Source organism: Coenobita brevimanus, chromosome 100 (genome assembly GCF_032717465.1).
Source record: "Coenobita brevimanus isolate Jiangsu-jjx chromosome 100, ASM3271746v2, whole genome shotgun sequence".
Lineage (NCBI taxonomy): Eukaryota > Metazoa > Arthropoda > Malacostraca > Decapoda > Coenobitidae > Coenobita > Coenobita brevimanus.
The window spans coordinates 8,044,263-8,072,126 of NC_137053.1; positions in this window are offsets into that span (position 1 = coordinate 8,044,263).

Sequence of the window (27,864 nt, forward strand, 5' to 3'; positions counted from 1 at the left end):
TTTAAAGCAAAACTTTATTCACTTTTATCATTTCATTCCTGGAAGAGTCGAGTGGATAACTATTATATTTGCCTTATTTCCCCCTACTATAACACATCCCCAGTGCAGGTGTCACTGATTCAACTAATCATGTCTTGGTTTTCCCTAATTCTTCGTCAGTGTGAGGGGCCGTTTCCTATTCTTTTCTTTCAGGACTAGTACTTTTGGTCTTTACTTTTAAAACACACAAATATTAGCACACAAATGTCTTCACAAATATTAGCTTCCTACCATTTAAAACGAATTATCCACACGATGGATTTTGCTTATTAAGAATATACAGCTATCTCTGCCAGATTTGGAGCCTCTTCAGGTAATGTAAGTTCAAGACAAAATGATGCTTATCTTTAACATACGCCACCAAAGTCACAACTGATAATTCAGAAGGAATAGGCAATAATAATAATTTTATCCTACCAGCGAAGAAAATTATCTAGAGTAGCACCGAATATTGCATTTTTCATGTATCAGCACATCCACATCAAAGCCTGAGCAAAATGAAAAACACACATAAAAACTACTGCATATGAAACTTTACACCATAAAGTAATCAGAGGGCAAGGGGAGAGGGGTAAAATGCTTAATCGTGTACGTTGTCAAATAAAGGAAACTCCGTAAAAGGGCGCGGAGTTTGTGGCGTAAATCGTGCATGTAATATTAATGCTGGCAAATGGTCCTCATCCCCGAAATGCACGCCACCATGTATCACACACACACACACACACACACACACACACACACACACACACACACACACACACACCGCTCACTGGATCTCCTGCAAACCGCACACTCCTAACTATTCATTGAGGTCATGGATTAATACTGCATGACCGTGGAGGGCACCTGGCTAGTCCTGCAGTATCTTATTTTCTATGCGGACTCCCAACACCAGCCACCGAAGGCAGAATTAGTTTTTTTTTTTTTTTTTTTTTTTTCCAGCCACCTCCCATTACTCTTTCACTTCCATGATGTATTTCGTATTATATTTTTGTCATGGCCAGCTTATTCAAAATTCATCAGATTTTGGTTAAGTCCGTGTCTTCGCATTTTTTTTTTAAAATCTCCACATCCACTACCATATTCAGAATGTTAATAATCTCACCACTTTCAATCTTACTTTTTGTTTCCACTGAAACTCAACGGCCTCCGCCACTAATAGAGAGAGAGAGAGAGAGAGAGAAAGAGAGAGAACCTCTGTAGTACAGTGGTAGAGTGTGCGTTCTAGTACACCGGAGAACGAGGGTTCGCGCCCCGCCCGGGTAATAAACTTTGGGAACGTTCTTCTGACCACGTACTGCTTGGGCGGACTTAAGGGGTGTTGTGGTTAAAACAGTGTCGCATACTACAAAGTATGCTTGCACCCAGTCGGCTTGTGCGGGCCGATTACACTTGGTTCACAGACTACACACACATGCAACGCCACTCCATGACAACAATCACACTTACAAGCACTTCTCACCCTACATACAATCTCTACTAGACAGCCTAAGCCACTTGGTAGAAATACATATACATAGGTTGTAACGTCCTTTGTAACGTTCCCACTTCGGTGGGGATAGGCCGGTCCTGCAATGGACACTCAAACAGCTGATTATATATATATATATATATATATATATATATATATATGTATTGAAAATCAGGTTCATTTAAGTACCTCTCCCTTTCCCCTATCCTACTTTCCCCTTCTACTGCAACAATCTAACTGATCAAATTAATTCCGGCTAACTCCAGAGGATATTATTAATTCATATGTGGTCAAACCGCTAAAGATGAGGTTTCAGTACCTGCTTTTCCGTGCCTCTGCTAACATTTTGAGAGCGGGGGAGGTATCCCAAACCCGTCACCACCTTACGCAGAAGTCTTGATATTCTTAAGAGTGTGAACTTTAGTTGTTGTTTTTTTTTTCCTTGTCTTACTTCCTGCTTAACCGCTTTGTAGTTATAATAATCTATTTTTATTACTGCGTCGACCATAATCAAATTTAATGTTACTTATCCATTTGTGGCTCATTTTACGATGATAGATGTATTCTTGTTGTCTATAGATGATTAAGTTTTTTTTTTTTTTACATACATATTTCGAAATGAAGGACTAATAACCTTTACTAGAGAATAATAACGAAAGGTTAAAATTTAATTATTAATTTTATCCTTTCGTTATTCTTCTCTAGTAAAGGTTCTACCAAACTCGAATAAAAATTTCTAATGGTATCATGAGGTTAAGAAAAAAAAAATCCCAGTAATGAAGGGAATGCTTCTACTCCGATATCCAAGCACAAATATTCCATTATCACAGTCTTCAGACAGTTTTGTTCAACTAGGAAAGACGACTACTAAGGAATTCTGTTTTCTTTAAATGCAATCGATTTTGTTCATCAGGTTAATGGCTGAGTTAAAGATGGTCTGTATGATATTCCGAGCACTGTAAAAACTTATGTATTTTCTTCCAACTAATGTCTGACGTCTGCACTTTGCACTGAGAAACGATACACTATCATAAAGGAAAAAAAGCTGCTTTGCACGTACTTGAAGTGTGACGATATTGTTTCACAGGATATGTTAGCACACACACACACACACACACACACACACACACACACACACACACAAACTGCAGGTAGGTGTGGAAGTGTAGAACCTTGGGCCAGTTCATTCCTCCAGTGAAGAAAGGATGTTCAGACCCCACTGTTCACCATGAAAATTCGACCAACGTAACTTGGCGGATTTTTAAGTCTTTTTTCTGCTTATTTTGCGTACTTCAGCAAGGGGGCAAGACAGCACTATGACTATACAGTACATCCTTTCCATTACATTTGTTCGTGACTAGTGTTTGAATATAAAGTTTTGTTTTTCCTGTTACATCTTAGCAATCAAGATAATGTAAAGGACAATTTTAGGCCATGTTAAAGAGGATTGAGCATGTTGTGCAGGTAACTGTCTAACTCCTCCGCACAGGACGAGAAAGAACGATTATTGCGTCCTACCCTTCTCAGAGAGAGAGAGAGAGAGAGAGAAGCCAAACTGACTCTACTGCCGTGCTTTCCCCTCAGCCTATATGGCAGTGTAGAGTATTAATGGCGTATTAATGTAAATTTATTTAGAAAAAAGGGATGTCTAAACGGAAAACATTTTTTTTGCGCCCGTGCGATTTTTGAAATAATGAAAACAAAATAAAAAATAAAAGCCTGTTGACGCGAATCACATCTATAGGTTAATGTAAGTAACTTTTTAATTTTCATATTTTAGTAGATTGCTAATAGGATTAAATAACTGCATCAGTTGATAAAAACAATTCATTATTTGAAAATGTGTTTTTGTGGAGTTGGTAAAGAAAGCAGAAGAAAAAGAATTGTGTAGTACCTAGCCAAAAGTTGAAATCAGAACTCAGCTCCACAAAACACTAGCTTTGGCTCACGTCAGACAGAAACAGGAAGTGAAAGTGCGAATAAATTTAAACCAGTGAAAGGTTGGGCGTTAAATGTAAAACCTACGTCAGATTAAACTATATTTTACGCGCACGGAGGTAAGTACCTCATGCACATATAGTGCTGTGGCGTCAAACCAAAGAATTTATTTTACCTATATATTATATATTATATTTAATATAAGTTCGACTCTAATATTTTTTTATTGTATGTAGTGGAAACTATATATCAACCAAATTTTATAGTAGACTTCAACGAAAAAATTTACTGGTACAAAAAGGAGAAGAAGCGAAATGCTGACCTTAGAACTACTAGTCGTTCAAATGAATTACGAATTTCTGTTTTAATCCGACTATCGCCAGAGAATGTTTAATTCATTTAAGGAAAAGCTGCCACAAAAAAAAAAAAAAAAAAAAAAAAAAAACAGGCCTCCCCAAAGCGGGGAATCACACCAGCCGCGAGCAGATACATATTTAGCGCGACTCAGAATATGACCTTGACCTTGGCCTACTTTCACCAATTTCGAACTCGTCGGAGATTTTCATCCTTACTACACACCTGTAATTTTTTTTTTTTTGATGATATCTTGGTCGGCTGCGAAGTTACCGTGCTAACAGACACACAGACCTTTACCTACTTGCATCACTTTCGAACTCGTAGGTGATTTTCTTTAGCGGTTGCGAAATTATCGTGCTAACAGACACAGACAGAAAGACAAATTGAAAACAATACCAGTTTCGCAATCGCGGCTGATAAAAGTTAACACCGTCAGTTAAGCGACGTCCACTGATGATAAATTCCTCCCACCTACTGACGACATTAGTTTTATTAAGGAGGATCTTTTGTAGTGAAGGGTCGGTTAAAGCTATATACTACACCCTACTTCGGAAGTCTTCCCTGAATTTAAGTAAAAGAGATCTGGATGAAGAGAGAAAAACAATAAACTTCACTGAAAGCATGGAGTTAAAAGCAATCTCAAATAACTTTGTGACCAGAAACTAAGCTTTCAGTTATATATCGGTTAAGTCAGAGTGTTGATCAGCTGATGAGAACTCGCAGTCGCCAAAGATCGTCGATAAAGCAACATGAAAATGAATCAGCTGTATTCAGGTATACTGTAATTTGAGACGAGGCCTGCCGCCTGACAAAGGGGAAGTTCGAGCTTCACTCGTTCATGAAATTATTTTGTGAATTGCCTCAGTGCAAGTTTCGGTAGGCAATAAACTCCCCCATATATATATATATATATATATATATATATATATATATATATATATATATATATATATATATATGAAACATACACCCGACTTAATTAATGAGTCCTAGTTGGTAATGAATATGCACGCTGGGTATTTCCGTCAGAGTGGTGAAATGTGAAGGTATGTGACACAAGAATATTGTTGAGCCTCGGGGATATATATCACAAAGGGTCCTTCGTCTTAAATAACCTATAATTTTGGAGTTTCTAAACGTCTCTTGCCGTTTTTGCTTGATGTTTCACAGAAAGTTCTTGTTACAAACAAAGGGGCACGAGCGAAAAACTATAGGATTAGATGCCTGTAATTATGTACTTAACGTTTCACCCTGCTCCTTTGTGTGTTATTTACATGTATTCTGGCAAGATGCCAGTACACGTTCCTCATTAGGTTTTCGGTATTTATTTAACTTTTATTTATTTGTTATTCTGTCTGTCTGTCTGTCTGTCTCATACCTCACAGATAATCGCGGGCTTATATTTCCCAAATCAATACTTTTCTTCACTATAAATTCGTGGGATACCTAAATCTTTCATCTACCAGCCCTACACTTGCCTTAAACGGCTCTGAATACGCCCATGTAAGGGTAAATGTGCATACTGCTCCGTACACTTACTTAAATATGTTTTTCGTACAAATGCATACATAAACTCACAATCGGAACATCCACGCTCTCATTTAGGCCTACTTTTACACTTTCCAGTACAAACTCTATTCACAACACACACACACACACACACACACACACACACACACACACACACACACACACACACACACACACATGTGAAAGAGAAAATAAATTAACATCGTTAGGAAGAAAAGAGTAACACCCATATCCCTTAGCTACAACCTCAGGGGACATAGAGCGTTATTCCCGTCTTACGTAACCACAAAACTTAATGCATATTTCATTGCGACTTGGAGTACAGTGGGCCCCTCCCGCTTCTGACCCTGCCATTACTCTCTCTCTCTCTCTCTCTCTCTCTCTCTCTCTCTCTCTCTCTCTCTCTCTCTCTCATGCATGATTCAGAACAGCTGGTCTGTTACTCATTCTCCATTCGCCATTGGATTTGCCTGTCCTTTGGCACTCACAGTATCTTAACGTCTTTAGTTCCCATATTTTCGTTCCTTCGATCGTTCATTTATTCTTTTCTTTCGTCCTTTCTCCTTTTATCTTTATCCTTACCAGTTTTCTAACTTTCGCTTTCTTTATTTTATTTTCGTTATTTTAACTGTATCAGGCAATATAAATCCATGTAAGCTACTTTTTCTGTTCAATTTATATTGACGTACGGAGACTGACAAAACAGTTTCAGCCATATTGTATACTCTGAGATAAATTACACACACACACACACACACACACACACACACACACACACACACACACACACGAAAGCGAACCGGTAGGACACCCTTCATGACTGATTATCAAACTGTAACATGAAACTGAGGCCAAAGAATATACAGTAGCTTCCCAGCCGCGGACTGGGAGGCCCTCAGGCAGTACTTCTTTGATTTTCCCTGAAATGATTATTGCTTCCATGGCCGGGAGCCATCTGAGTGTGCCTTGCGCATTACGGAGGTTATTCTCTCGGGCATGGAAGCGTACATTCCTTTCTCATATCCTTTGACTAACGCAAGAAAGCCTTGGTTTAATCATGCTTGTTCTAATGTTGTCCGCAACAAGGAGAGGGCCTACAAAAGGTACCGGAGCCAACCCACCCCTGAATCACATCATCTTTACGTTTCTGCCCGGAATCGTGCTAAGTCTGTTCTTCGCTCTACTAAAAATAATTTCATCCATACTAAATGCTCTCAACTCTCCAACTCGAATTCTTCCCGCTCCTTCTGGCACCTTGCCAAAAATCTTTCTAACAACTTTACCTCATCATCCTTCCCTCCTCTTTTCTACTCTGATGATTCTGTAGCTATTTCTTCTACTGATAAAGCAGATCTCTTCGCACAGACTTTCTCCTCCAATTCCACCTTAGACGATTCCGGTGCTGTTCCTCCATCACTTCCCCCCTCTGACTTCCTCATGTCTGACAGGGCATATGGGCCTGATGGGGTCCCTCCTGTTGTTCTCAAGAACTGTGCTTCTGTGCTTACACCCTGCCTAGGCAAACTCTTTCGCCTTTGTCTGTCAACTTGTACCTTTCCTTCTTGCTGGAAGTTTGCTCTCATTCAGCCAGTCCCAAAGAAGGGTGACCACTCCCAACCCTCTAACTATCGTCCAATTGCTTTAACGTCCTGTATTTCAAAAGTTTTCGAGTCAATTCTCAACAGAAAAATTATAAGGCATCTTTCCTATCACAACCTTCTTTCCGATCGTCAGTACGGGTTCCGTCAGGGACGCTCCACTGGCGATCTTCTCACCTACCTTTCAGACTCCTGGTCATCCTCCTTTCGGGACTTTGGCAAAAGCTTTGCCATTGCACTTGACATCTCAAAGGCTTTCGATCGAGTCTGGTATAAACCTTTAATTTCCAAACTGCCCTCCTACGCTTTCTATCCTTCTATCTGTGCCTTCATCGCTAGCTTCCTTTCTGGTCGCTCTATAGCCGCTGTTGTAGACGGCCATCGTTCTTCTCCTAGATCTATCAACAGTGGTGTTCCTCATGGCTCTGTCCTATCACCAACTCTCTTCCTTTTATTCATCAATGATCTTCTAAGCTGTACATCTAACCCTATCCACTCATACGCTGATGACTCCAGCCTTCACCTTTCCATTCGGTTCCCGCAATGCCCATCTCAACAGTTACTTCAACAAACAAGGGATGAGGCTATGGCACACCTAATGTCTGACTTGGCTCGTATCTCTGACTGGGGTAAAAATAATATGGTTGTTTTTAATGCATCTAAGACTCAGTTCTTACACCTATCAACCTGACAAAATCTTCCACAGGTATACCCACTAATGTTTAATAATATTCAGCTTAATCCTGCATCATCCTTGAACATACTTGGGAATTCATTTACTCGGGACTTATCTTGGAAAGATCATATTACATCTCTTGTAAAAGCTGCTTCCAAGAGATTGGGTGTGCTAAGCCGACTCCGCTCTTTCTTTACCCCCGCACAATTGTTGACTCTATACAGGGGTTTTATCCGCCCCTGTGTGGAGTACAACTCTCAAGTGTGGGGAGGCTTCCCACATACAGCTCTTCTCAATAGGGTGGAGTCAAAGGCTTTTCGTCTCATTAACTCTCCTCCTCTTACTGACTCCCTTCAACCTCTGTCTCTTCGCCGCACTGTTGCATCTTTATCTCTTTTCTATCGCTACTTTAATGGTCACTGCTCCTCCGAACTGTCTGCTTGCATTCCTTCACCTCTACGACGGGCGCGTAGCACCCGTCTGGCAGCAAACTCTCATCCTTTTTCTGTCCAACTCTCTAATGCAAGAGTTAACCGTTACTCCCAGTCTTTCATTTATGCAACAGGTCAGCTCTGGAACTGTCTCCCTCTGTCTGTATTTCCTGCTGCCTATGATCTCCAGTCTTTCAAACGCAGTGTGTCCAGGCATCTCAAAATGATCGGATCTTGAATTTGGCTCTCTAGTGTATTTTATTTTTCTCTTGGAGGGAACTGTTACTGCGGGCTCATGGCCTTTGGTTCCTTCTTCCTCGCATTAAAAAAAAAAAAAGCCCACTTCCATTCCAGTACGGGCTCCTCTTCTTGACTTCCTCCTGCCCTTCCAATCCTTCATAAACCTTTCAGCGTTGAAATAAAGTGCTTTATCTCCAGTATACATCAAAGATGAACCCTCGTACATTAAATACTCGCGGTTCATCGTCACATCGGGACTATTTTCATTCGATTATGTGGTTGCTCTCTCTCTCTCTCTCTCTCTCTCTCTCTCTCTCTCTCTCTCTCTCTCTCTCTCTCTCTCTCTCCGAGATTTCATCTCTTACACTACATTTCTCTCGCTTCTAGAGTAACAACTTGTTTGGTGATTTCATTCATGCTGCTTTCTTGGCATAGGCCCTGAGAACTTGGAAATTTTACATGTAATTCTCTCTCTCTCTCTCTCTCTCTCTCTCTCTCTCATGATTATTTGTAGCTTTGCAAGCCTTCCATTACTAAACCTTATTTTAGTTCCCGAATTTTTACCAGTTCAGTTTTATGTGATTCAAATGAGCATTTTATTGGTATTCTTTGGTCATTCCCTTCAGGCTATACAGATCCCTTTCCTTGGCTCCTTTCTTTCTGCATGCCTTCTTTTTCCGACGCGGCCACTTGTGTTCTCATTCATGTCATGCCTTCTACTCCTCTTCCATTTCCATTTGAGTTTCTTTCCTTCTCTTCCCATACCTTCTCTCTCGTCCATCATATTGTCGCCCTGTTCAAAACCTCCACTTCTCTCCCCAAGTCATACCAACCAATTCCCTTCCTTGTGGACTTCTGTTACTTCTTTTCCAACCCACGTCACTTTCTTTTTCTTCTTATCTCAGTTCTTATTTCCCCACAATACTTACCTCTGTCTCGCCCCTATTATATCAGTCCCTTTCTCCTCTTGCCCTTCATCATTTGTATTCTTTCGATAAACCAATCCTTCCAAATAATGTACCTGTTCAACCCCAAAAGAGGGAAAAGAATAGGAGCATATCACAACATCTGTGACATCTAAAATATCTTACATTTAGGCTTGCTTTTGCCTTCGCTACTCTGAAAAGATAAAAACAAATATCAGATAAATGCAAGAGTAAATATAAAATTTCTAGTTTAGACATATTTTTTCATAATAGATGGAATTTTTTTTTAAATTTAGTTAATAGAGAAATGAGAAGTAGTGATTTTGGTAAGCTAACGGTTTCTCTTATGCTAGTAATGGCCTGACCTTCTAATGGCCAAGACACCTCTATTATTCTGCTCTTGGTAAGGCAAGAAGATTCTGGTCATTTGAATGTTACTTATATGATAGAGTGGTCAACCCATTATTCTAATCAGTATCTGAAGTCTTATCAAAGTGTCTAATGCATGTTACGTGATTTATATATATATATATATATATATATATATATATATATATATATATATATATATATATATATATATATATATATATATATATATGTAAAGTATATTGTCACTGGTATATACCACACCAGTGGAGTAGGAGATAGAGCAGAGTGGAAATGGATGAAAGTGGAAGAAGTAAAGGGGGTAGCTAAGACTAGTGGCCGAGATCACTAGATCATTCATGGAGCCTCTGTGTTTACCACTCTAGGCTTCCCTTTCTGCCCTGTGACGCCCGCATTGGAGAAACTATGGTTTCACTATTTTTCCAATATTTACGCAGCTGCAAGAAAGGCCTTTGCTCCACACAAGGAAGCAGGTAAGGTCATTAAATAGTGTTGCGTGTCTTTCTATTTCTGGGCAACATAATATCCCAAAAATTTTCCTTATCCTACGCAGGGGCTACGTTGTGTGATACCATTTGCATGGCAGAGTAGGCGTGACATACGCCATAGGAGAACCTAATGAGAGTGTTCCCCAATGACTTTCCAGCTCCGCCTTATTAACAACTCTTAACTGGGTGAGCGTTAGGATGTGTTAGCTTCTAACTGGTAGCAGGAGCCTTCTTTGTTTGTAATAGGCTGTAGACTATAATTAAGACAGAACATTGGCTTGTTAAGTCTAGGGAAGGCGAGTAAACGACTATACAAGTAAAAGGAACTGGCGAGAGACACGTATTTTGTCACAAGACACATTCAGGACACATTTGACTACTGGACACATTCACTCAGTCTTTCGTTAGAAATACTGCAGAGACATTTCTCATCTGACACATTTCTGGAGACACATTCTACTACTTTGATTACAAAACGCATTGACTGAGCACCATTTCCCCTTTTGGTTTACCTCTCCATGGAATACTGCTGTGTGGATTATATCATCAACGGGTTTCTCTTATTTCCGAAAGCTATGAGTACGTAGCTTGCACTTATACTTTGGTTGGGAAAGAGAAATAACTCCTTTTCGTATCTGTGTTGTGAGCCTATATGAATCTCCTTTTTGTAAACGATTATTTTTTATGTTACAGTGTAATGTAAAGTAAGTTTTCTTGTGAGTTCTACTATACCCTTCTGGTGATGATAAAAGGTTAAAAGAGTGAGGGAAGCTGGCTTACCCAGCACCGTAATATAAGCTCACAAATTATACATTGTTTTTATGACATGACATATTACTTGGGTAGGTAACTGTATTTTACCACTATGTTTATGGATGAATTTCACTGTTTATTTTCATAACAGTTAACAGATAATTTGTGATCTTTCCTTTCATTCGCCACTGAAATGGAGGCAAGAACTCCGGAATGTCTGGTCAATAAAGAAAATTTCGAAGTTGCGTTTGTTTTGCTTTTCATAGTGAAGGAACGGTTACTGAAGAGAAAATCCATATCTGAAATACTCTTTAACAGATATAGCAGACGCAAGCTTCAAGACCTTAGATGAACTGAGAAAAATCACTTCAGAGCAAGAAAAATAGAATGTCATCTCCGATGTATCAAGCTTTAAAATTGATCTGCACCATATAATCGTTTATAAGGTTTGTAAGTCAAGTTTTCAGTCAACTCGTATGTACAGAGCCTGGTTGAGTAGTCTAGATTATGAATCTAAATTCGCCTCCCCACTCCCCCCCCCCTTGAAAAAAATGTTGCACAATGTAAACGGAATTTCAGCTGGTTTAAATTAATAAAAATCTTGTGTTACCTGATTAAATTAAAAATGCAATCAGAGTCTCAGCGAGAATAAAGCAATATAAAAATGTTTTCAAATCTCAACACCGTTACGGAGCTATAACGACTGATGACATTCTGGAAGAAAATGGTCTCCCTCATATTTAGTTCATAAAGTCTTCAGCAATTGTAGCTCTGTAATGGGTGAGATTTGGACCTATATTGAAAGAATTTCTTTGTTTAAAATTCCTTTACATGTCATTTCCGAAAGTTATGCCCTTTCCTTCCAGGACATCAGGAATATATATATATATATATATATATATATATATATATATATATATATATATATATATATATATATATATATATATATATATATATATATATATATTGATCATCATCATCATCCGGACCTCCTTTCTCACCCTAGGACAAGATGAGGAGTAGCAAATGTCCAGACAGCCCAATTTTGCCCAGTCCAATGGGCCACGCTTCCATTCACACACCATTCAGGCACTTGGAACCCTCGCTGTATCGGATACGCCAAAAACATTCACCACGTTTTTTAGCTTCACATATACGTATCCAGTAGAGTCAATCCGGACACAGCCACATTAAAAAGAGGTGCCATATCACTGATCATGCATTTCTCTTTACATCATTCATCCAGCCAGCTCGATCTCTTGTCGTTTTCCTAGCATCACCGACTTCCAATCCTCTCTTCCTCAAACACTCATCAACTGTGTCTCTCCACCTCTTCCGTGGCCTACCTCGGCTCATCCCTCCTCCAACTTCACCCAGATATACCTTTTTCACTATATTGTTATCCATTCTCTCCACATGACCATACCATCTAAGTACACACTCTTCGATTCTGGTGTCCACAGACTTCCTCACTCCTCATCTCTCACGAATCACATTATTTTTTATCCTAGCCACCCATCTCCACTGCTCTTACTCTTGACTTTTCATTGTCATGCCACACCATAGTCTCACATCCATGTGTTAAAGTTGGCACTTACACTCCTTCACGTCCTCTTGCAGCTCCAACACTCAAGCCTCTGTTTCTTATCAAGGCATTCATTGCACCAGCTACTTTTCTTCCTTGTGTCACACTCCTTTCCAAGGCTTTTGCACATTTTCCTCTCTTTTCTATCACTGTACCCAGGTATTTGAACTCTCACCAATTCCAGTCTCTCTCCATTCACTGTAATATCGCACTGGGAGTCACCTCCTCTCTCAATAACCATCACTTTACTATTTTCTGCATTTACTCTCAAGGCACGACGGTCAAAGACATCAGCAAAACTCTGCACTAGCCTACCAAGTTCTTGTCCGGCATTTGCAAGCAGCACTGCATCATTAGCATAAAACAAATTTGAGATATTCCATCCATCACCATTTATTACCAACGCCATCTCCCTCTCTGTTACTCGTGTTTTTACTTCTCTCATCACTCCATTCATATATATATATTGAACAACCATGGGGACATCATGCAACCTTGTTGCACGCCCACACCGATCGTGGACCATTCATTTAGATGCCCATTAACCCTTACACATGCTTCACTACCATCATAAAAACTCTTGACGGCACTTCGCAGCTTTCCATCTATACTGTACAGTACAAGTGCAAAACTTTCCACAATCCTTCTCTGTTCACTTTGTCATATGCTTTTTCCGGATCCATGAGTGTTATAAACACCTAATGGTCCTTCTCACAAGCCTTCTCTGCTATCTACCTCACAGCAAATATTTGATCCAGACATCCTCTGCCACTCCTAAAGCCACCCTATTCATCACTCACTAGGACTATTCAAAGCTTTGTCTGTCTACATAAACACCATGGCGCTGTCGACTCTGGGGCAGTCCTTATCGTTGGACTTGGCCATCGGGGGTTCCATCTCATCTAAAACATTTTTCTTTAAGAGACAATGAATGGAGGAAGGAAAAACAAAGGAAATAAAAAAAAAGTCCATGTGCTTAAAGGCATCCTCCATTCATAAAATATTGATAACAACTGGATTTAAATAAAAGTGGATTAAATGTTTGTGGGAAGCAACTCCCAGGAAGTGAATTCCAGAGAGTAGTAGTTTGAAGATAAATGAATTTTGATAAGCAGAGGTTCTGCATTGCAGGGGAGAGAGTGTAACTTCATGGGCACTCCCAGCTGCCCAAGCATTTCGGGAGAAAATATGAAGGGAAGGAACAACTGAATCAAGTTCGTCAAAGCACTAACGGTAATAATATCGGTAAAACAGTGCTAAAGATACAACATCTCTCAGTACTGATAACGGAGGAAAGTCCCGTGTAATGGCAGTATTATTGATTAATCTAATGACTTTATTTTGAATTTGTCCAACTGCCTCAGAACAACCGCTCCACATCCACTCCACAGCGGGGAACAGTATTCGATCCGAGAACGCACAGGACTTTCGTATACTGTGGCCAACTGCTCGTCAGTGAAGAATTCACGAACTCTGTACAGAAGTCCCATTTTTTTTTTTTTTTTTTTTTTTAAGCATTTTTAGCTACAGATTTAACATAATCCGTCCAGCTTAGGTTGGTGTTTAGTGTGACACCTAGGATATCAATTGTAATGGATATGGGAATACTGACATCATTTCAAATTATATGGGAGTCTGAGGGATTCTTTCTGTTGGAGAAATTAATGTATTTAGTTTTCTGAGCATTAAATGAGACCAGATTTGTTTGTCCTTATTGATTAATCTTTAGAAAGGTCCTGGTTCAGAGAAATTGGTGTGTTTATTTGGGAATTTGTAATATCAGATTGTGTAAAGGAGGTACTAAATGTGAGAGAACTATGAGGTATCGAGTCATCAGCATAAGAGTGTATTGGGTTGTGAGTGACAGATAGGAGGTAATTTATATGAATGAGAAGGAGAATTGGGGCCAAAACTGATCCCTGAGGTACGCCAGGATGAATGGAGTGAAACTGGGAATAAATTCCATCTACCATGACCCAAATTTTTCTATTATGAAGGTAAGAAGATACTAGGGAAGCCAGTGATGCAAGGCCATAGTGGGACATCTTAGACAAAATGGCCCGATGCCATACTCTGTCAAACGCTTTTGAAATATCAAGTGCTATTGTGCGTGTTTCACCATGTTGGTCTGTTGTTTTGTTAATCTGATGGGTAAGAAGGCAAAGAATGTCTACAGCAGAACATTCTTGTCTAAATCCATACTGCCGATCATTAATTAGTTTATTGATATCTAGGCGCTTGACTATGTGTTTGTTAATTAATGTCTCAAAAACTTTACTGAGAACGGAAGTTATAGTGACTGGTCTGTAGTTTGATGGATCAGAAGTGGCCCCATTTTTAGGAACAGGATGGATATTTGCTTTTTTTCCAAGAGGCTGGAAAACTTGAGGTACAGATGCATAAGTGGAAAAATTTTGCCAATACTGGAGCCAACACTGGGGAGCAATTTTTAAGTATTATTGAAGGAATTTCATCTAGATCAGTAGCCTACTGAGAGATTCAGTAATACAGCTTGTACGTATCTTGTGTGAATCTTGAAAGGGGGTATTTGAGGGAAATCAAAATCAAGTACAGGAATATTGTGACATTCTGTATTTAGGGTTGAGCTTGTTGAAAATATATCAACAAGAAGGTTAGCTTTTCCAAGTCGGTCACTTACTAGATTTCCACTGGGGGACCGTAACAGCGGAATGGAAGAGGTACTAGTGAAGTTAGATTTGAATGAATTAAGGACAGACCAGAATATTTTGTTATCATTTGGGTTGTTTAGTCGTTTGTTAGCTTGTCTATGAAGAAAGTTTGATTTAGAAAGATTGATAATAGTTTCCGCATGGTTTCTGATATTTCTATGATAGTTAAAGGCTTCTTTAGTTTTGGTCCTTGTATAAATGTTATAGGCAATTGTTTTATGATGTGTTACTCTAGCACAAATATGGTCAAACCACTTAGGTGAATTACGTCTTTTTCTGTAACTATGATGGGGAATGAATGTTTCCATGCCAACTTTAATGAAATCCTGTATGTGCCCCAATGTGGAGTTTGCATCTTGAGAGAAAAAGGAAGTCCAAGGAACATCCATTAAAAAATTTTGGAGACCCTCCCAGTGTGCCCCATTATAGTGCCATTTAGTCACCACGACAGGTTCAGAGCAGGAGTTTGTGGTAGGTATTGAACTAGTGGTCTGTATCAGACAATGATCAGAGGACCCGAGGGGGAACTTCACTTTGACGTTACAATTATCTGAACTGGTTGTTAGAAACAAGCCCAGTAGGTAAGGATTTTGAATTGGGTTGTCTGGTACACGGGTAGGTTGACTGGCTAAGTGGGTGAGATTAAATGAGTCTGCAAATGGCTTACATTCAAGACCAGAGTCATCACTTCTGGCTGAATAAGTAAGCCATTCAACAATATGGACATTAAAATCACCCAGGATAGTAATTTCTGATGCAGTCTTAATGTTGAGGACACTTAGTTGTGAAGACAGAGATCCAAATAAACTCGGCTCTGGAGCGGCATTAGGGGAACGACAAACAGAAGAGAAATACTTAATTTTACAAAAAGAATTTAATTCGTAAATGGAATAATCAAAGTATGGACAGTTAAATTTAATAAGCTCCTCTAAGGCAATTTTCGATTTAGCAAGGCAACATATGCCTTCCATGGGTCTGAAGTTTTGAATAATGATATAACCAGGATTATTAAATCTAGCTAAATCAGAGGTAAAGCTTACTTGAGTCTCTGTCAAAAATAGCACACCTGGGGATTCAAACTGGAGGAAATTGTGAACAGGGTTGATGTTGGAGTGGTCTCCTAATATTGCAGAATAAAATTTTACTGCACTTACGAGGAGTTTTGGGCTGCCTTAACACTGAAGGTGGCACAGTAGCTTGATGACGACCGGGAGGGCCCTGTGCAAACGACCCAGCCCTGCCGGTGTCGGTCATCCGAGAAACCACCACACTAATTCCCAGTATAGCAGCAGCCATGGTTCTTTACATGGGGGGTGAATATCTACCAGTATGCATTATTTTTCCATGGTTAAAACCTATGACACTGAATAAAGGCTTTTACCTGGACACCCAGGGATCGAATCCTCCATCGAGGAGGATTTCACCCTCCCTAAAACGAGATCCCAATAAAAATTTACCTTTGTGGAATATTTTATGTTCTTAGGTAGAAAAGTATGCAATCGTCCTCCCAGGGGGCCGCCCTTTTGAGTATGAGGGGTGGTCACCTGGGGTCCCACCCTGCCGAAAACATGACAGGGGATATTCCTACGAGAATGGAAAATTTCCTGTTCATAGGTTAGAAACTATGGCCAAGAACATTGGCTTTGCTGGGACCACTGAGGGTTGCCCCCTCTCCAATGAGGGGTGACCCTCAGTGCTTCCACCCTTTCCAAACCATGGCTAATTGCTAAATCTGAAACCCATTTTCTGCCAAACTGGGGGAAATCTGGACTGGCCCAGAGACCATTATTTTTTTTCTTAATTTTGAATAGTGATTTTCTTCCTATAGACTCGAATATAAGTGTCTGGCGCTCCTGTCTGTGTCTTTTCTATTTCTCCTCACCCATGAGGAAGAGTTCTGCCCTTATCTCCGTGGTAGTAAGACTGTACCGGGAGCATACTGGCCGGCAGTGGGAGGGGGTGGTGGTCTGGGGCCGAGCAAGAAGACGACATCCTGCCACAGCGATCTCTTACTTATACAGTTCTGACATCCCGAGTGTTCAAGTTTCGTGCAAGCATGTCACTGACAATCGTTTCTATCCCAAATTCTTAGGTATTGTTGACTTAGTGCACTTAACTGATGCTGGTGCCAATTGCTGTGTTACACATCTATTGATGCTTGCAGCAAGAGAGGTATTAATATGCAAAATTGTATGTTTTTTCATGAAAAACTTTGTCCATGCATAATGACTGCCCGAGACTACTGGGGGCCACCACTATTGTGCAAAGATCCGCGTTTCTAGGTGAAAAACTGGCCGTGCCTACAGGTTTTTGGAGGGACATCTGGGGCAACGGGGGGCGGGCCTAGGGGGCCGTACCCTGCTAGAAATATGCTGTACGTACGTACTTACAAACAACCTCTCGTAATGAAAAAGAGTAAAAATACACAGCATGAATCTTGTTGATACTAAGGGAATAAGTAATTATGCATAACATATAAATCCTTCCTACAAAATTCTGTTTTCTTTCCAAACAATAACCGAGTGAAACAATGACGCGGAGGGAGCGTACGAGTACTGTAGTACCAAAATAAATATCAGTAACCACATTGAAGAAAAATATTTGGAAACTATATGAAAAGTTATTTTCCTGAAGACGTGGAAGGGGAGGAGGGGTCATTACTGAGGAGAGCTCAAACTATCAGCAATAATAATACAACATACAGTAACATCCGCTTTACTGTTACGTGAATTTAAAAAAAAAAAACACAACGAGACTGGAATTCCATAATCAGTAGCCTCATATGAGTTTGGGAGTGGGAAGGCTTGCAGGTCGGCGTCATTTTTCTAATAATAAAATGCATTTAAATTCATTAGAAATTCAAACACAGAAAGATGACTTCCAAAAATTCTGAAGCACGGATTAGGCTACACATTTTGTGTTCTCTGTTACGCTGTTCCGTAAAAAAAGGTTATTTGTCGTAGCCCATGTTTAAACTTGTGCATTTTTTTTTTTTTTTCGGCCACATTCGGTTTGTAGTTAGTTTCATCGCCTCGGCTCTTTTTATCCCATGGATTTTATGCTAATTTACATTCGAACATACTAGCCTCTCTGTCATGACTCATTAAAATCTGTTTCGTCTAAATATCGTGTGTGTGTGTGTGTGTGTGTGTGTGTGTGTGTGTGTGTGTGTGTGTGGAGAGGGGGGAGGGAATACAACCACTTTCAGAATGGTAGCAGTGATATGAAACTGACTTCTGCACTAATTATTTACAATAACAATAATGCATACTGTTCACTCAGACCTCTGTCACAAGACCCACGGGTAAATATTCTAATGCTCTCTCTCTCTCTCTCTCTCTCTCTCTCTCTCGTTTTCCAGTCTGAACAACTAAACCCTTACAGTACTCTGCATCACAAAACTGCATTAGCTGCTCTTAGGATCTCCTTATATTAAATCTATTGTTTATATGGTTTTGTAACGAGGGTGCTTTTCTTTCTTTTCTCTTTTCATGCAGCCTAGGAAACAGAATGGTTGTGATTTTAAAGAAAAAAAGTAACCAAAAATAATCTCAGTTATATACTGGCGCAACAATACCAGCAATAACACCATCACCAATGACAATATAATAATAATAATAATAATAATAATAATAATAATCTACATTATAATGACCCGATTTCTGTTTCTTACCGTAACACAGCAAAAACGGAGGAACCTAGCGCAACTTCTGTTAGAGCAAGGTATCGCTAAAATGCTCTAACCTGAAGACATAAAGACAAAAACAGTTTTAGTCCAATCGAGCCACCGGTTCCCGAGTTATGACTCATTTCTGGCCTTTTGTTTCAAATTTAGTAGTGGAGGGGATGGAGTCGTCCTTGGTCCAGCATTGTAATTATCAGGATTGGAGAAGAGAGAGGAGTAAGGTGTTTGTTATATTATCACTCTCGCCTCTCTTTCCTCCCGCTTTATACTCCTAAACGTGCATGCCGTTAAGCTATAGTATAATTCAGTATAATAGCAGACACCACTATCCTGCCCCTCTCTCTCTCTCTCTCTCTCTCTCAACGGGTGTCCCAGCGAGATAGATATAAGGGAAAAACCCTCGCTCCGTCTCGCTCACGGCATGAGTAATTCAAAATTCTGTTGCGTTTAGACTGAAACTAGGAATGGACTTGACATCTGGCGGAGGCCGTCGAAGGGTGCCTTTAAGTGAGTAACAACAACAACAACAACAATAATAATAATAATAATAATAATAATAATAGTAGTAGTAGTAGTAGTAATAGTAGTAGTAGTAGTAATAATAATAATAATAATAATAATAATAATAATAAAATATACTAAGAGAGTTAAATAACATTCCACGCCATCAGAGCTTCCCACAAACCGTAAACCCCTTTCATATAACTACATACTGAATACCGTTGTACATTTTCAGCCCCAGTTTAATTCCCTAGTTACCCTACCAAGTTCCAACACCGTATTCTTTTTTTTTTTTTTTCCTTTTCATCTCCTAAACCGCCACCTCACTGCCATAGCCAAAAGAGATGGAATCCGGTGGCTTCCACACGTGCGTGTAACTCAGTCTGCCTCATCTTCATCATGAACTTTAATTAAATCTTCTTCTTCTAATGGATTCTATCTCACCCGGTTATCTGGATGGCTAGCGGGAGAGGACGTGGGCGAATGAATACAGAAGGGAAGCCATGAAGGAGTGGAACAGAACAGAAAAGAATCTGAATATTGCAGAAAACTTACTTGTGTAGGATAAAAATGTATAGCGGAGTGGAAATCATCAGTATTGTGGCAGACAGAAAACTGAAGTGGAACAGGAGGGTATAGTGAAAGAGAATAATGGACTGGAATAGTAAAGCTGAGTGCAAGAGTTCTGTACACGAGAGAGAGAGAGAGAGAGAGAGAGAGAGAGAGAGAGAGAGATTAAACACTTCTTTAAGTATAATTACAGCGATTACGAAGCCGATTTTTGCAAGGACTGTTCAAAAATCGAGTTGGTTGCTGCTCAGTCTAACTTCAGGATGCTACTGTGACCAACATTTATTTCCCTAATGTCATTTATCGCTTTCGTTTTATCACAACACGTGGTGGTATCTCATCTCTGAGGCCAGCAGTGACGAGATGGTTATAAGGCTTTGCCGTTAGAATTTTATTAATCACTTTGATGTTATGTTGAAAGCTGTCGTTCTGCATATGGGTTACTTCACATCAACTCACCCAGATTAGAGAACTTTTACTTGTTCATGTCACAAATTTTCTTGAAAAAAAAAAAAAAAAATCAGGATAATACTTCCAATACACATACATTCATTCATTCAACATCTAATCCAGTGTTACCCCATGAGGAGCATAGGAGCCCGGGACCAGGCAAGTTGGTCCTGACATTTAAGGTGAGAGTGACCAGCCTCATTTATCCCTGAGTGGCATTACGTGACTAATAATCCACAACCACCCCATGGATATAAACCTGCATCGGCTCAGGCTGATTGAAGCGCCTTAATAACCATGCAAAACACTAAAACTGTTTCTTTTTTTTTTTTTCTTTTTTTTTGTGATATTTTAAACTTCAGCTCTGTTTAATTTTAGTTTATGTGCCAGTTTTAATCTGGTACAGTATTATGAGCTTCACCATCTTCTTCTGTCCTACTGGAATGAACTGGAATTTGCTCCGGACGTAAAACGAACCTAAGGCCAATTTATAACAATTATTCAGGAAAACTTTGCTGCTCAACTTGCACAGTTTAAAAATTATTCAAGGTAACCTTCATTTCTTTTCCAAGTGAGAAGTTCTAATTACTGTATAAAAGTTCAGTACCTCAGTCAGTTTCCTCTGCTTTTCAACAACAACAACAACAAAAAAATGCTGATTCTATGCAGTATTTTCGTAGTTCTATTTGACTGAAAAGTTATTTAGCCTGTCATGAAAAAACTGAGTGCTACAGACGTACCAGGTAACTTAATATGGACTTGGAATGAAAAAGATCACTTTTAGGTGGATTTTGACTGTATTCTCTGATGAAGGATTATTTTTAACTGTTTGGAACTTCTCTCGGGGGAACTATAAAGATCCATTGCGCACATGTTAGAAATCCAATGTTCTGTGACTCCTTCATCATTTACAGTAACATTTTTCTAAAAACTAGCATTCATTCAACATACACAGTGAGTAAAATCTGAGGAATATGTAATACAAAACAAAAAAAATGTCCATTTTGTTGAGGCTTAGAAACAAAATTGATTAAATGTCAGTCTCATCATGGTGAACGGTCAAATAAGCAGCATATTCACATTTTACAAAGTACTTGTCATATATTTCGTGAACTGAAATCACACAGCACAGGAAGCTTATCAGAGTTGTTTATATAATGATCCAGTCACATTTTATCATTCCTGGAGAGGTAATACTGTCTTCCATTTCTTGTAACCGGAGGATCAACAATGCACAGCACAACCTGTAGTGGCATCCAACAGGTATCATGCCTTGCAGGCCACTGAAAGGATTTTGCTGGTCCGTGGGGATGCATGAAACTGACTGAGATATCCACATGATCATCACATATTTCCAGGATTGATCCAATCCACCACTTTCATCATACATACAAGCGAGATACTTTCGTGGAACACACTGATCCAAACACACTGCACCAGAGTTTCAAGCCTCGGCTAATGGCGAGAAGCTGCAACATGTAAATTTCGTAGACTCAGTGAAGAAAATGCTCAACAAGTACCCAAAAGAGGTATTATATCTGAATCCTTATAGTATGCATTGTTCATGTAATTATCTATCTATCTATCTATCTATTGCCAGACGCCTCAATCCCGTTTGGGGTGGCCACAAACAAATCGCCTCCAAGTCGCCCTGTCCCCCGCCATTTCACTGCCCTGCTCCCAACTCACACCCCCCTCTCTCATATACCTCTCCACCCCATCCCTCCATCTCATCCTCGGCCTCCCCCTCCCTCTTCCCCCCTCCACCTCACTCATATACACTCTCTTCGTCAGTCTTTCACCCTCCATCCTCTCCACATGGCCAAACCACCTCAGTGTGTTCCTCATAACGCTTCCTATCACATCCACATCCACACCACAACGCTCCTTTATATCCTCATTCGTCAGCCTGTCTCTCCACGTGACTCCACAGGCTCCTCTTAAATAACTCATTTCCACTGCTCTCACTCTTGACTTGTGTCCTTCCAACAATGTCCAAGCTTCACTTCCGTACGTTAGAGTTGGTATCACAATACTGTCATGTAGTAACTTTTTCACTTCCATGCTCACTTCCCTGTTTCTTATCACTGCTTTCAAGGAACCAGCAACCTTTCTTCATTACATTACACAGAAGTACTTTCCTGATTTTTTTTCAAAAAAATTTATGACATGAAGTGGGAGGATTTACTTGAGCTGGCAAGGGATTGCCTATATATTTGTTATTCATCGTGGCCTTATTAATTTATCCTCACCACCAGCAGGAGCTGGACAGTAAAATGAAATAGAAGCTTTCTGGTGTTCAGAGCCTGCCTGAATGAAGTGTGTGTACTTGATTCTAGGAAATTCTTAATTAAATTTTATCATTCAGTGTGTTAAAGTTCAGCACTGAGAGAACCATTAATTAAAAAGTCTAACTCGCAGGCATGCCAGGAATTCCCCTCCCCCCCTTTATTACACGTGTTATTGTAGTTAATGGTACTTACATTTATAGAAGTTCATCGATGAGATATATATATATTTTTCCCTTAACTACCGCTTTACCAGAAACTTAAATGTATACTACAGACTCTTACAATGTATAAGAACAGTGTTACCTAAGCATATTTCATGCTTTCAGTTAGAAACAGCTAGAATTCCTTATCCATAACGTTCAGTCACTCTCTCTCTCTCTCTCTCTCTCTCTCTCTCTGTATATATATATATATATATATATATATATATATATATATATATATATATATATATATATAATTTTCTATTGATCTTGTCTGTTTCCACGTCTCACAGCCGTTTGTCATGGCAGTGATTATACATCCGTTTAAATTTTTTGTTTCATACATATTGGCTTGGTATTTTTCTAGATGCCTCTATGTTTACCGAAAGTTTTCCATCCAATTGTACTGCGTCCTTTTATTTCGCTATCATGGTCATTTGTTAGTTTCAGTACATGCCTCAAGTTAATGTGCTTCTTGACTTCCTTGTTAAATATCTTCGCTTATTTTGATGACGCTCCTTGGTGAATTTGGATTACACAGTCCTTTAGTTTAAACTCCTTTAGCACTCCTTTGAGACGCTCTGTTTAGGTTATTTAACATTTCTTGCAATGTCTCTGTTGTTTCTGATATTAGGACAACTTCATATTCAAATCTTAAATGGATAATGTTTTCTCCATCTATATTTACTCCATACATACAAGTATATACACAGTATATATATATATATATATATATATATATATATATATATATATATATATATATATATATATATATATAAAACAAACATACTACATGTGCAAATCAAGTGATATTTAGGTGTTGGTCACTTCTGATTTATACCTCCCCTACGACAGTGGGAAGTAATTTAATTGCAATTTTATAAATATAAGAGTAAGAGCTGTGGAAATGAGTTATTTGAGAGGAGCATGTCCAGGTACATGGATAGACTGACGAATTAGGAAGTGAAGAAGCGTTGTTGTGTGAATGTGGATGTCATAGAAAGTGTTGGGAGAAATACACTGAGGTGGCTTGGCCATGTGGACAGAATGGAGAGCGAAGAACTAACGAGGAGAGTGGATGTGAGTGAGGTGGCGTAGGGGGAGAGGGAGGAGGAAGGCCGAGGATGAAATGGAGGGATGGAGTGGAGAGGTATATGAGAGACTGGAGTGTGAGCTGAGAGGAGGGCAGTGAAATGGCGGGGGACAGGCCGGCACGGAGGCGATTTGCTTGTGCCCATCCCTTACTGGATTAAGGCGTCTGGCAATAGAGACAGATATTGTTTTTCATGACACACACACACACACACACACACACACACACACACACACACACACGCACACATGTACGAAGTTACCAAATTCTGGATACAGAGAAAAGACAAATTTATGCCATCCACTGTGGGGATGACGGAAGAGGTAAACACAGTATACCTCGGGGTGGTATTTTCGGCGGGCAAGGAAGCTTCTTAACACCTTTATTTTAGGTATATTTTGTCTATAATATCTTACTGATCTACTCTGAGTAACACAAGTTTTTCCAAGTTCGCCATGCTCTGAAAGTTTATGAATTAGAGGATACTTACCAGACATAATCACAAATAATTCGCAAAAGAATAGGTATCAAGGAGATTTCTTATCTGATGAGAACATGGGCCATAATTTCAATTTAGTTTCTTACTGCTGAACGAATCGATATCGCTGGTCCTCCAAAAATTGCAGCAGGAACTGAATTTTCTTTCTTTCCTTCTTTCTTTATTTTTTTTTATACTGCAAAGGAATTGAAGGGTGCAATCTTTTCTTCAGTTCCTCGGCCGGCGTCTCAGGATGTTTTATACTAGTATGTTGGATATTTCTCTCTCTCTCTCTCTCTCTCTCTCTCTCTCTCTCTCTCTCTTTCTCTCTCTCTCTCTCTCTCTCTCTCTCTCGAAAACTCGCTGATTTCGTGTCTAAGACTGGATGCAACTGGTGTCAGAATGTGAACAGCTTCTCGGCTTGATGGCAGGGTCCGACCAAGACTAGCAGAAATCTCAATCGTCACCATATATATATATATATATATATATATATATATATATATATATATATATATATATATATATATTTTTTTTTTTTTTTTTTTTTTTTTCTTTACAATCGCACGCTTGAGATTACTTGCACCATTTCAGGAACAGTCTTCAATAGTGCTCCTGCTCAGTGGATATCTCTTCCCTTTTCTGAATGACGACATTGTTGCATCTGATCTCTATCATTGAGAGGCCATGTCTAACCTTCTCTTCTAATAGTTCTGTCTTGATCTGCTGCCTTTTTGTCAATTCCCACAATACCTCCAACTTTCTCATATGAGTCGCTGCACCTACCTACAAAAAGGATCTGTCTTCTTCAGTGTTCATAAGCTTAAGGGCACCGGGGTGATCAACGTCGAGAACATAATTCAAACCAGCTTTGAATTCTTTCTAGTTGCACTGGGTGGATGGTTGTCGATCTCGACTTTCAGTTCCTCTTGAATTTTTGGACTCTTCATGCTGTATTCTGCTGTAGTAGGAAGTTAGTCTTGCTCCAGACTCAAAAATATCTCGTGTCGCATCAGTTGCTGGGTGGTGGATCGTATTCTGTTCTTTGTGGTGAAGATGACAGAAATGGCGAAGTATTTGGCCCTTCGACGGAAGCTTTGCACCATATAATTGTTCCAGAGAATCGCCATTGAACCAGACAGTTGTTATTGAGCGGGTACCTGCACTTACCTTTCTTACATGTGAAAGTAAAACGAAGAGTATTATCTACAAAATAGTGAACGTCACTGCGTTCAGTAAAGTAGAGCAAATTGCAAAAATTCTTCGGCCATGGGCAACCACAAGATCATCGTAAAATCTCAGTTTATGAGGCTTTTGTACTACACTTCATAATTATAAACCCAGGAGTGACTCAGCACAATTCAGAGTCTGTTTTTGCGTGTACTGTACTGACACTGATCACCCCCCCTCCCAAAAAAAAAAAGAGTAACTACTTTAAATCCATCACACTCTCAGTGCTAAGCTCTTTAAATGAGTCAGTATTGAAATGTTTTTAGTGTTTGACTATACTTCATTCATCGAAAAGTATATTGCAATAAAACTGGATTTTTCCTCGTAATGGTTTAAGCTAAGCATAAAGTTTTCGCCCGTCTGAGGGTGAATAACAGGAAAAGATAACTGACGTCAGGGGTTCTCTGAGTCATGCATGACAGTACTGTTTTTTCTGTTCTATTAGTCTTCATTAACACTTACAATTAACCATAACACTAAAACACCCACTTACATGCACGTCATTCACAGAGATAAGTATAAACACACACACACACACACACACACACACACACACACACACACACACAGAGTTAAGCAGTGCGACTAAAACACACAAAAAAAAAGTTGAAAAAGAGAAGAAATAAACAGCGAAGAAAACAGGCATGCGGAGTTAAAAACACGTAGAAAATAGGATACACATGGACATAACACCAACACACACGAAACTTTAAACATTCCGAAAGAGTATAATTCGCCAATGAAATTAATGATCTACTGCAATTACTTTTTCCCACCAGACCAACAGTTTTACCGACTCCATACTCAATTGATTCTAGGGTCAGCCCTATTACACAATATTAAATAGCGTATACCTCCTTCTGCGACAAAAAATTATATATTATTTATTCCTTCATCCGGATCAGTATCCACCCCAAAATCTAATCTACTCTTTCTTGATCCACTGTCCACATATCCACCAAATTTCACTAAAATCTGAAGCCATTTTTTTTTTTTTTGGGGGGGGGGGTATCTTATACCCAACAGAGAAAATGACAAAAGCGAATGCATATCCTCCGTTCCGCTTCGTTGGACGGTTGGTCATGAAGGAAGTAAGGCAATTTATTGTTTGATATGTTCGCCAAACCCAAGCCTTAGCTAATTCCACCTCCAGTTTTGCTTGTTGTAGAAAATAATCCGGGAAATCAGATGATGCTGAAAACTCATCATTGACATTTCTGAATTACCTACAACAACTAAGGTTAGATCTCCGTTCTGCCGTGTATTCCAGATCATGTACGAGATCTAGGAAGAAAGAACCTGTATTCGACAATGCTTCCACCACGTCGCCACCTGAATTCCACTACCTACCTCCAATCCTTTTCTTTGTGTGTGTGTGTGTGTACATGTATGTATGTGTGTGTGATTTTTCTCTTTCTGTTTTCTTCATCTATCGATTTCTGTTCTCTCTCTCTCTCTCTCTCTCTCTCTCTCTCTCTCTCTCTCTCTCTCTCTCTCTCTCTCTGTTGTAAATGTTTCCTTAATTTTTTTTACCTCTCTCTCTTCACTTTATCTGCCAGTTTTGTCGCCCTCCACCTCCATGAAAATATGGTTCATTCTATTGTTCTCCGGACCTATCCACTCTTTCTTTACCCCCCTTTCACCTCCCTACTAGTCCTGTGTTCACTGGGTCACAAAAGTATCGGTGCACAATAAGCGTGAAGCATTTTGGAACAAAGAACGAAAGTCACTGAAATATTAGTGTCCGACCTACCACACGTTGGTAGCCCTGATGTCGGGAGGTGTTATATATCGCCAACTAGCAATATCCTCTTGCAGACATATAGAAACTGTTAATTTTATTTAAACAGACATTGTTACTACACAATGAGAGGTTGGTAACCATCTACAGTTGATCGAATGTTCCCAGTAGGCATCGGACCCCATGTGCACCGATACTTTTGTGACCCATAGTACAGTCCACACTCTGCGGTAGCTCCTCACACTCTCCCTCACTTTGCTTCCCCTCCCACTCTGTATAATTTCTCATCAATTTCCCTGTCCCCTCCCCCTCCACACTTTTCTGTCTAACCCAAACCTTTTCTTTCAGTTTTCTGTGGTGATTGTTGGTAATAAAAAGTGTTACTCTGATAAAACCGGATGCAACTTCGGAGCTAATACTGCACAAATAGCCTTCTAATATGTACAAGGTGTCTCAGAACTTAATATACTAACTTTGGGTGATTCTTGGATTGATCTGAAAAGA